Raw genomic sequence first — 10,568 nt, forward strand, 5'->3', positions numbered from 1 at the left:
TTGATGAGTTGATCGCCACGAGATCTTCTTTCGATGTTGAGTCATAGATCGCCACGAGATCTTATTCCTTTCAGTCCTGACATTGAGTCGTAAATCGCACGAGGTCTTTTTTCTTTCGATCATTGTTTCATACAACCATTCTCTTTGAAAACCCCGTGTCGGCACCGCTACCACGTTATAAGCTATCTCCATTCAAACCCATTACCCATTGTAAATTCTCCATCAGAGAAAAGAAAAAATAAATTTCTCTTTCCCCAGCAGATATCAAAACGAAAAAATAAGAATAATACTTACACCATCTTCTCTTTAGGACAAATTTCTGGTACTTTGATATTTAATCTTCTTCAACCTTCAATGTTCGAAAGGCTAGCGCCAATCTCACCTTCAGGTTTAAGACAATTAAATAGGGGCAGCTGTCATACCCCAAATTTGTCCTACCCTTTAATTTCTAACTAGCTTAGACTTTGCATTCATGTAAATACCTCCCATTAGGTCATATAACTCATCATGCATTCATTAACTAATAAAATTGACATTGGGATCAAGGATCTTGAATCATTAAGGGTTCATAGTGATTTTGAGGGGTGCATATCAAATATCACTGATTCATCGAGTGCTCCTCAGAGCATTAGACTGTGAGAGTAAGGTCTGGATTCATGGTTATTGTGTACTTCAGGACAAGGCTTTCCTTTATGCTTCAAATACTATCTTCAATGAGGAACTTTGCCAAGGCAAAAGAAGACTTATAGATTAATTTACAAAGTTTAATTCAAGGGTTTATGGTTTGAATTGCCAAAAGTGTGAGCATGTTTAGAAGATTCCTTTTGTTCGAGGTTACAAGGCATTTGGTTTGACTACTTGAATCATAAAGAGGCTACACAAGGGGGTCAACATACATGGCAAAGTCAAACGGCCATTCAATTCATACATTACTAGAAGCTATTACAAAAAGTGGAAAGGAAGGGAATAAGAGTTACATTCATGTGAAAGAAAAGAACTTCATTACAATATTCACTCATTACCCCATGTCCGTGTTTGATACATATTCGATACATCCATACCGTTACATAGAAAACTATACAACAAATTAAATTATTAAAGAAAAACGGGGACCATTTGATATCCACTTATCACATTACATCACTGTATCATTACACATTACAAAAAAGGACAAATTATAGAGTATTACACTATTCAAATAACAAAGCCCCTGTACAAATTCAAAACCATCTCACATCCAATCAAGCCCATACAGCATCAGTTCAATGCCATTCAGCAGCCATAACGCCCATCCATAGACTTGAAAACCTGCATCAAGCACAATAAACAAAACCAGAATCATACATACGTCAAACATCCATTCACAACACATACCATACATATTAAAACAGACCCATTTCACATCATTTTCAAACCAATTCAAGCTACAAACAGTCCAGCATCTCTATTGACTAATCCCTAACAAATCCTTTTTCTAAACCACATTTCAATAAATACAAAGCTCACCATTAAACCCTTCAAGCCATGTTCAAAACCAACACATCCTCACATATGTATCATACAGGCTAAGCTACCCATAACAGCAACCTCACTGACATCTAATCCTAACCAGCTAAATCCAAGCCAATCTAACAGTTGTTACTAGCTATATCATTCAATCCATGACAGTTCCAAATACAAGCAGCCACACATTCAGAACTTAATGACATTAGTCCAAAACCTTGACCAAATAAACTAACCTAACATCCATCAATCACTAATACAAAACAGATTCAGAACTATGCCTAAACATTCTACACATTCAACCAAAACAAAGCTGCAAATTAAACTCACCATCCAATCCAAGACGCGGCGCAATTTCAAATGATTGTCCAAAGTCTACACCGAGTTCCACTACCATATAACCGGCCCGGCAACACACGCAAAACGTAGTCAGCACCATTCAATCACAGTACAAACCATCCAGACAACCAAGACATTGTCATCTTACCAAGACCAAAATCAGTCCCTGCTTCTCCACAAAATCAATTTCGATCCTGCACAAAACCAAATAAACGAAATCGGCTCAGCCCTCAAAACAAGAAGCTGACGGAAAATACACAAAAGTGGTTCAGTTCGGAATACAAAATAAACTCAAGCAGCAGCATATATTAACTTACTAACTTCAGTTCAAACCCACTCCAATTACACAGCAAAGTAACCAAACAGTTCACTAACCTCTAACTTCCCTAACAATTAAGTAACCTTTCCCAAACCTGTAACTAATTTCCCTTCCTATAACTAACTCCATTCTGTTATAACCAATTCCCCCAGCTTGTAACAAACCTCCTAACCACATATAACTACCAAAACAGAAATCAGATTCACAACTAACCTCTCATAACAGAATCTAACTGCACTAACCAACATAACTAACTCTCAAATCCTCACCACTCATTTCATAACAGAACCGAGTTAATCCTAAGGCTCACACTTCATCCCCTCAGCCTAAATAACCACCCTTCCCTCCATAATTCAAACACTCACGCCATTCATACACCTCTCTCACCATTCATTCCTCTCCACCATAACACACCATTCACCTCCATCTTCATCTTCTTCCCACTCTCCTCTCACTTCACCACTGATAACTCCACCACTCAATCTTCACACTCATCACCTTCGTCCATCAGAAACTTCTCTTCTCTCAATCGCCTCACTCTCTCACTAAAGCTCTCTCGCCATTGTTGTGCGAGACTTCACCTCGAAGTCTCATATCAACTGAGCTTAGCCTCCATTGATTCATCTCGAACTCGCACACACGCGATCAACAACATCACACAGACAAGAAAAAACAGAGAAGGAGAAGAAGAAAAGCGCAAACAGAATAGAAGAAATAGAAGAAGAAGTTTCAAAAAAACAATAAGCGCAGGGGAGACGAAATCGGAGAAAGAGAGAACTCACCAAAATCTCCATCGATCTCTCCATCATTCGGCAAGAATCATCACGAATACCTTCAATCGTCATAAGCCTTAAGAGGTCACCATCCACGCTTCAACATCGTCATCAATCTACAAGGAATTCACAACATCTTCGCATTAGCTTCAACGGAGCGAACACAATGAGGACGAATCTACGATTGCCTTGAATTGGTGTTCTTCGATTGGGATCGAGGGAGATCGGAGAGAACAAATCAGAGACGAGAGAGATGAGAAAACCGAGCGGGAGAGACGAGAGTTTCAGGTCCGACGATGGAATGCGTTGGTTTACGACATCGAGTGAAGCTTCACCGGAGAAGAGACGCCATGGTCGCCGTTCATGCGTCTGAGTCGAGAGAGAACTCCATCAGCCACAAACAAGTAACCCTAGATTCCCAATTTCTTTTATTGATTTCTCTTTTACTTTAATCTTTTTTCATTTTTATTGATTATTGTGGATTGATTGAAAATGATAATAAAACTATATGGATCAAACAAAAAACTCTCCCGGGCCTGATTTCTTTCACCCCCCTGGCCCATTGTCTTCATTTTTTGCATAAAAGAAAACTCTACAAAACGCCCTTGGGCTGGGCCATGCGCCTAATTGCTCCTTACACCAATAATTGCAATTTGCACCCCCTGTTCATGTTAGATTCAAGTTTTAATTAGTTTTTTTTTCTTTTCTTTTTAGGTAACAAAAACATTAATCTCCACTATCATTTTTAGACTTCATTACTGATTTTTGCCATATAAAAAATGCACATAAAAATATTAGTTAGGCTAATTCTCTTTGCTTAATTAGAATTCTTTTTCTTCATAAAACCATAAAAATAAATAGTTTTTCTTGATGATTCAAAATTACCCTCCCATGTAAATAAAAATAGAATTGCTCATGAATATCTTTGTGAATAATGTGAATTTTAATTCTTTTCTTTTGTGAATATTTTCTATATTGTGAAATGCTTAATTGTTTTTTCTCTTCCCCATCTTTCTTTTAGAATAATCAATAACATAGATGTAGAAATTAGGATTAGTTCCCTTTTTGCATTCTTTTCAACCCTAAAACATCTAATAAATACTTGAATAAACTCCCATTAAAAAATACCAAGAAAACGCATAAAAAATGACTAATAAATACTTTGACTAATAAAAAGGGAATGATAGCTTGTAACTTCTCTTGCTTAAGGGATGTTCGAGTGCTTGGAGCTCCCTTGCTTAAGGGTTCCATTCAGGCGTGAGTTCCCAACCTTTAAAAAATACAAACCAAAGAGTAACTCGAGTTTCCCTTGCTTAAGGGATTTCCTCGAAACACTCAAACTCTTTCTCTCTCCTCTCGCTTTCTTAAGGGCACCGTTATCTCCGCTCCATTGCATCCTAGGCTGTCCCCTTGTGCAAGAGCGCGAGCGTTAACTCCGCCCAACTAAAAAACACAAAAACAAACAAAACTATGGAGCCGAACTACGGCGCTCTGATTCCTGAAAAGGATACGTAGGCATCAAGTCGCGGGGCTTGAACGAGCACACTTGTAAATATTTCCTTCTTTTCCCCGTATTTCTTTTGCATGCATTCACATATAGACATAGACATAATACACACCCTTTAGATAGAAACAAACATAGGTGGATACCATCGAGTACGATGGGCGTGAGGGGTGCTAATACCTTCCCCTCGCGTAACCGACTCCCGTACCTTGATTCTCTGGTCGCAAGACCCTGTTCCTTCCTTTGTTAGGTTTTCTGATATTCCTTTCCCTTATGGGATAAATATATTGGTGGCGACTCTGTTCATTTTTCGCGAGCGTGCGACAGTGTGTTCTTGAAGAAGATTCAAAGTTTGTGAAAGATTTGGTAAAATTCTAGATCCAATCCATAATTCAAGATGTGATCCATTGTTGTTTATGCTTGATGCACCTTTGGTGCTATATTGATGAGATTTGCTTGCTTACTTGATACATTTTCGTGCACAAATTGATCCAAGATCACAAGGTGTTTGGTTTTATGTTTAAACAAGTTTTCTTCTCTTTATTTGCTGTTTTTTTGAAAACTGTGTTGTGCAAATCGATTTACATCTTGTGCAAATCGATTTACACAACTAAAAACTGCGCAGATTTTGAAAACAGAGTTATGCAAATCGATTTACACTCTGTGCAAATCGATTTACACTGGGCAGAATGCTGATTTTTGTGGTTTTTTGACTTGTTTTTGGTTCTAACTCATCTTCTACTCCATTCTTTTGATATTTTCTTTGAATCACAAGTTAGAGGCCTAATTTCTCTCTAATTTCAATGGACTTAGGGCGTCGATAGGATGAGAATCCAAATCCGCAAAATTAAGTGATTGAAATTATGGATGAAAGGAGCTTTTAATGTGGTTCCATCTTTTACTTCTTTTTATTTTGGTCGATGAAAGTCTTAATGCCTTGAAAATTCTTATGGATTCTTGGTGAAGACTAGATCACTCACCATTTTTTCTTTTCGTGCGGTATTGCTTTCGGAAAACGATCTACATATCGTTCTTCTCGCATGCATTAGCACATAAAGTTTTGACCGGCCTCGTTGTAGGGTGATTTCTACATAAATCACTTGGCGATCTGCTTAACATAGCGCAATATTTCGTGTCCCGAATAAAAAAGATCAAATATGGAAGAGAATTGTATGCGGTTGATTTAAGACTTGTGGAGGTTTTATCGTGTAGTCGCTATGATTTTATCAAGCTTCTGATAAACCCCATTGAATTTAAATCCGAGTACATCATTCACTCACCATCGATCTCCTACTAACTTTGATAACATACTTGACAAGTTTCAAGATGGTTATCTTTAACATTTAACAACTAACTTTAATTTCCGCACATTTACTATACCGCTCTTTATATTTCTAGCTTTATCGCTTTATTTTATCATTTCATCATATTTACTTTCCGCCGTTTTTTCTTTGTCCACTTGGACATATGTTTATGCTTCCGTTATTTTTCTTTTGTCCACTTGGACCATACTTTACTATTATGCTAAAATACTAATAAATAACAAAAATCTAAAAAACACCTAAGGCTCTCTTTGGACTATCAGTTACTATCCCTAACATTTTGGAGATTCGGACTTATGGACCTAGTACCTCTGGACTCATTCTATTACTACCCTGTGATTGTTCTGTCTGTCTGGCATTGTTTTGTTGTATGTTTATGTGTGCAGGTATTTCCTTGAAAGCCCTTGATGGTTAATTCCAAGGCATTGAGATAAGGATTTTACCCGAAAACAGCCGTTACTCTGCCCGATTTTCGTCAGAATCTTAATGTGCTTAATAAAAAGTGGTGCTAAGACAATAAGTTCATCTGGATCCCCAAGTGTTAATGTATTGGTATTGATAAACCCAAAGGATGGGAAATCTACCTTGACTCATAATGTCAAGTGTTGGCTTCTTCTTCGGTTAGACCGTTTCTTTCCTTAGCTTTTATTTTACGCAATAGGATAGCCTCTTCATCTCCTCCCATTCTTAAATTTTCAAAATCTTCTCTCTTTTTCCAAAACATTCTTATGTTTGCAAACCTTTTCAAAACCTTTTTCTTAAAAATATCTTTCGCCCTTAGTGGCTTTTCTTCAAAAGTTTAGACACCGTTAATTGTCGAAACGAGTGGTTATACCCCACGATTTTGAAATTGATTGATAATAACGAGATCTTTTCCGCGTGAGAGAGCTAGTGGCATACTCGTTGATTTTATCCGAGTTGGCGCCCTTCTTTCATTAGCGATGCAAAGAACTCGTTTGTTCTCATGCTCAAGATCAATGGCTGAGTATTTCTCTCTAACGACAACAAAGTGTTTATTCGTTTTAAAACGTTTTTCCCAAAAAGCAGAACTACATTAGCTCTGACTTCTCCATTGCACCGAGGAGGTATGTAGGCCCAAAGCTTAACGCTTTGCCGAGCTTATTTTAAAAATAAAACAAACCGTTTTTTTTAGCACACACGACACAGATTTTCAAAAAGGTTCCCGTGGAGTACCACGGATATGAGGGGTGCTTTAAACCTTCCCCTCATATAATCAACACCCGAACCTGAGTTCTCTTTCTTGTTTTAAAAACAAAACTTTGGGTTTTTCGTTCTTTTCCCTTTTCCTTTGAAAAAATAAAGCGCGGTGGCGATTTCAAACGAAATATTGATTCGAGTCAATCCTATGGCTTCGATATCAGATTTTCCCCGCTACAATATGGAAAAACCATAAGGTTGTGTGTTTCTTGGTGATGAACAAAAGATGTGGAAGCTTGTCAAATAATTGTATAGATCAAAACAAGCATCGAAACAATGACATTAAAAGTTTGACATTATCATTGCAAGATTTACAAATTAAAGAGGAGACACGCAACTTAGGGGAAGACTTTTAAATCTTATCAAAACATGAATTCAAAGAGTTTGTCATCATCAAAAGGGGGAGATTGTGAAGAATATATCTTATATATAATTTTGATGAAGACAAATATTATCAAAGAAGAAAATGATCAAAATTGTCATGCACATTAATGACAATGTTGATCAAGAAGGTTGAACATAGAAACTCAAGTTAATATTTAAAAGAAGTGAACATAACCAAGGTAATCATTGAAATTTATACTATACTACTTTAAATTGCTCATAATTTCATCTCTCACTTCATCTAAAAAACTTTCTTGCCTCATCATGCATGATTCTCTAAAAATATTCTTCATCTAATTCTTATTGCAAGTGTTTGTACATAAAGTTGTGTGAGAATATTGTGATATTCCTTTGTCTCTATGTTGATTACATGTTGATCATTAGCAACGAGATGAATGAAATCTTAGGAACAAAGAGGTTTCAAGCTTCCCCGTTCAAGATGGAAAATCTTGAAATAATGGACACTCTTTTTGATAAAAGTAAAGCGAAAAAGTGGGGGTTAAAAACATGTTGAGAAAACTTCCACATTCAAGATGAAAGATCTTGGACTAGTTGACACTCTTTTGGGGATTAAAGTAATGCGAAAATAGTGGGGGATATGAACTTAGTCAAATACACTTTGTCGAGAAAGTTCTTGATAAGTTCAAACTGTCACGTTTCAAGAAAGTGAATATTCAATTTGATCTTAGTGTCAAATGATGATGGAAGAGTTGTGGCTATATTAGAATACGCAAGTGCAATTGGTTTTCTAATGTAATGTACTAGACCTGACATAGCACTTGTACTTAGTAAATGAGTAGATTTACTAGAAATCCAAACAGTGAGCATTGGAAGGCCATCACAAAGATTTTCGATTATCTTTTTTAAAAAAACCAAAATCTTGACCTCCATCATGGTAGGTTTCCTACCATATTAGAAGGATATACCAATATGAGTTGGATATCGAGTGTTGGAGATCATAAATTTATAACTGAGTGGATATTTACACTAGTTGGAGGTGAGATGTCTTGGTAGAGCAAGAAACAAACATGCATCACTCTCTTGACCATGGAGCCATAGTGTGTGGATCTCGCTTCCACTAGTCAAAGAAGTTAAATGGTTGAGGGGCCTTCTGTCGAAAGTTCCATTGGCTAAATACAGTGTTTCAAAGGTGTTAACACAATGTGTTAGTTAAGTCAATTTAGCAAGAGAATTCAGATAAGTGTAAAATGGAAAATATGGGCACTAAGGCCTTAGACATTCGTGATAAAATTGATTAAAGATGTAATCATTTCACTCGCATATATATGATCGATCTATTATTTGACTGATCCGTTTACTAAATTATCCTGGGTATTCCTGCGTTCCAACTTTAAGACATATTGAGAGTGCTTAAAATACTTATAAGGAAATTGATTTCATTCACGATTCTAGCCTCGATCCATTTGACTTGAATTGATTTTTCTAACAGATAATTGTGAAAATGACTGAGTCTGTTTTGAGTTGCAACTCAGCGAGTTTGTCCAAGAATATTTTGACGAGTTGTTACTCATAAAGTTGTTGTGTATTGGCGATGATGGTGAGGCTATATATAGTAGAATCACTTCCGACAAGGTCAAAGATTCAATGGAAAAAGTGTAACGAAACACAATTTGGTGATCTCGTTAGATATACCCTTCCAAATCGACAATAGCTCGGATAATGCTTTCTTTCTCGCGCTAGCACCATAGGAGTTCGTGTTTCTATCGATTTCTCTCTCGACTTAGATTCTTTGAAGGTAGTCGGCTAGTGTAAACGAAGTTTCTCTCCCTTCTGTTTGTGCATATTTGAACTGAGAACGGTATCATCGACGAGTTGTTGTCTAGTTTCGAAGCAAAGATAAGAAAAAGAGAAAGTGATACAAAAACTAGATCTAAAAAAGGAGTAAGAACAAATGATGAGGTTTAAATGTGGGAAAATTCTATCGTGAAGTCACAAAAATGACTTCTTTGGTGAAGTCACTGATCTAGCCAATGAAGAAATAATGTTGACTTGGAAAGTGCCATATAGGATTATATAGTAGATACCACTTACTATGTATCTTCATATCTATTAATATTGCAACCAAGTCCCTAACATATTAAAAATGACCAAATTACCTCAATATTTATATTGTTTTTTAATTTTAATTGTTATTGTGAAAATGAATAAAACAACTTTTGGTGGCTTAAATTCATTGCGCTCATTGTCATTTCATATTTTTTTCCAACACTTCAAACGAATATCAACATCATATTCATCATGCTCATTTCATCAACATTATATTCATCTTGCTCATTTCACCTCAAACCCCCATTGTCTGCCATTATTGAACAAATTGAAGTTATTCATCGTGCTCATTTGTCATTTTATATTCTTTTCCAACAATGCAGATGAACATCAACATCATATTCACCGTGTTCATCTGCCATTCTTGAACAAAGCTATTCTTTTGATGTTCTCCCTCTCAATCGCACATCAAACGTAACACCACCAAAAATATTCTTGTGTTTGTATTGAGAACATTGTTGCTAAGGTAAATAAGAAAGTGTTTGTTATTATTTGAAATTAACTATTAAGATATACTGATTTCGAATAAAGTATAACCGGGGGTGTTTGTTGCACCCCAAAATTTGCCCTCTTTATTTGAGCTATAAGTTAATAATGACGTTTATTTCGTCATTCAAAAATTGAAGAAAAATAATAAAGAGTTTTCATGGGTTTAAGAAGATATGGTGTGAAATGTGGTTTAAAACAGTGGAAATACGAGAAAATTCACAAGTCCTATTTGGAAGGTGATATGAGCTAAGTTCCCGCGTGGCCCCAACCGTTTCGACGATATCTACAACTTTCGTGCTCGGCTCGAAAGCCAATTCTTTGAGGAAGGTTATCAGATTTGCAAATTACTTGAGGTTTCGCAGTGAAAAACGGTGCTGAATGTAGGGTTTTGGATCTCAGAAAATTCATATCTCACAATCCGCTCGTCGTATTTGCTTGAAAATTTAACTGGAGCTCCGTACCATCATTACCAAGATTTCATATGTTCGGACCGAAGGCCAATTATGCACGGAAAACTCCCAGCATTTTAAGGATCGTCGCGTTGTCTCGGTAAAAAGTGTGCTTTCAAGCATGTCGCGCCTAGTTTGAAAATTCATAACTTTTTCGATTTTTATCGTATGAAGTCCATTCTGGCGGCATTTTCTCAGAAA

This window comes from Vicia villosa, linkage group LG2, assembly GCF_029867415.1.
Source record: "Vicia villosa cultivar HV-30 ecotype Madison, WI linkage group LG2, Vvil1.0, whole genome shotgun sequence".
Lineage (NCBI taxonomy): Eukaryota > Viridiplantae > Streptophyta > Magnoliopsida > Fabales > Fabaceae > Vicia > Vicia villosa.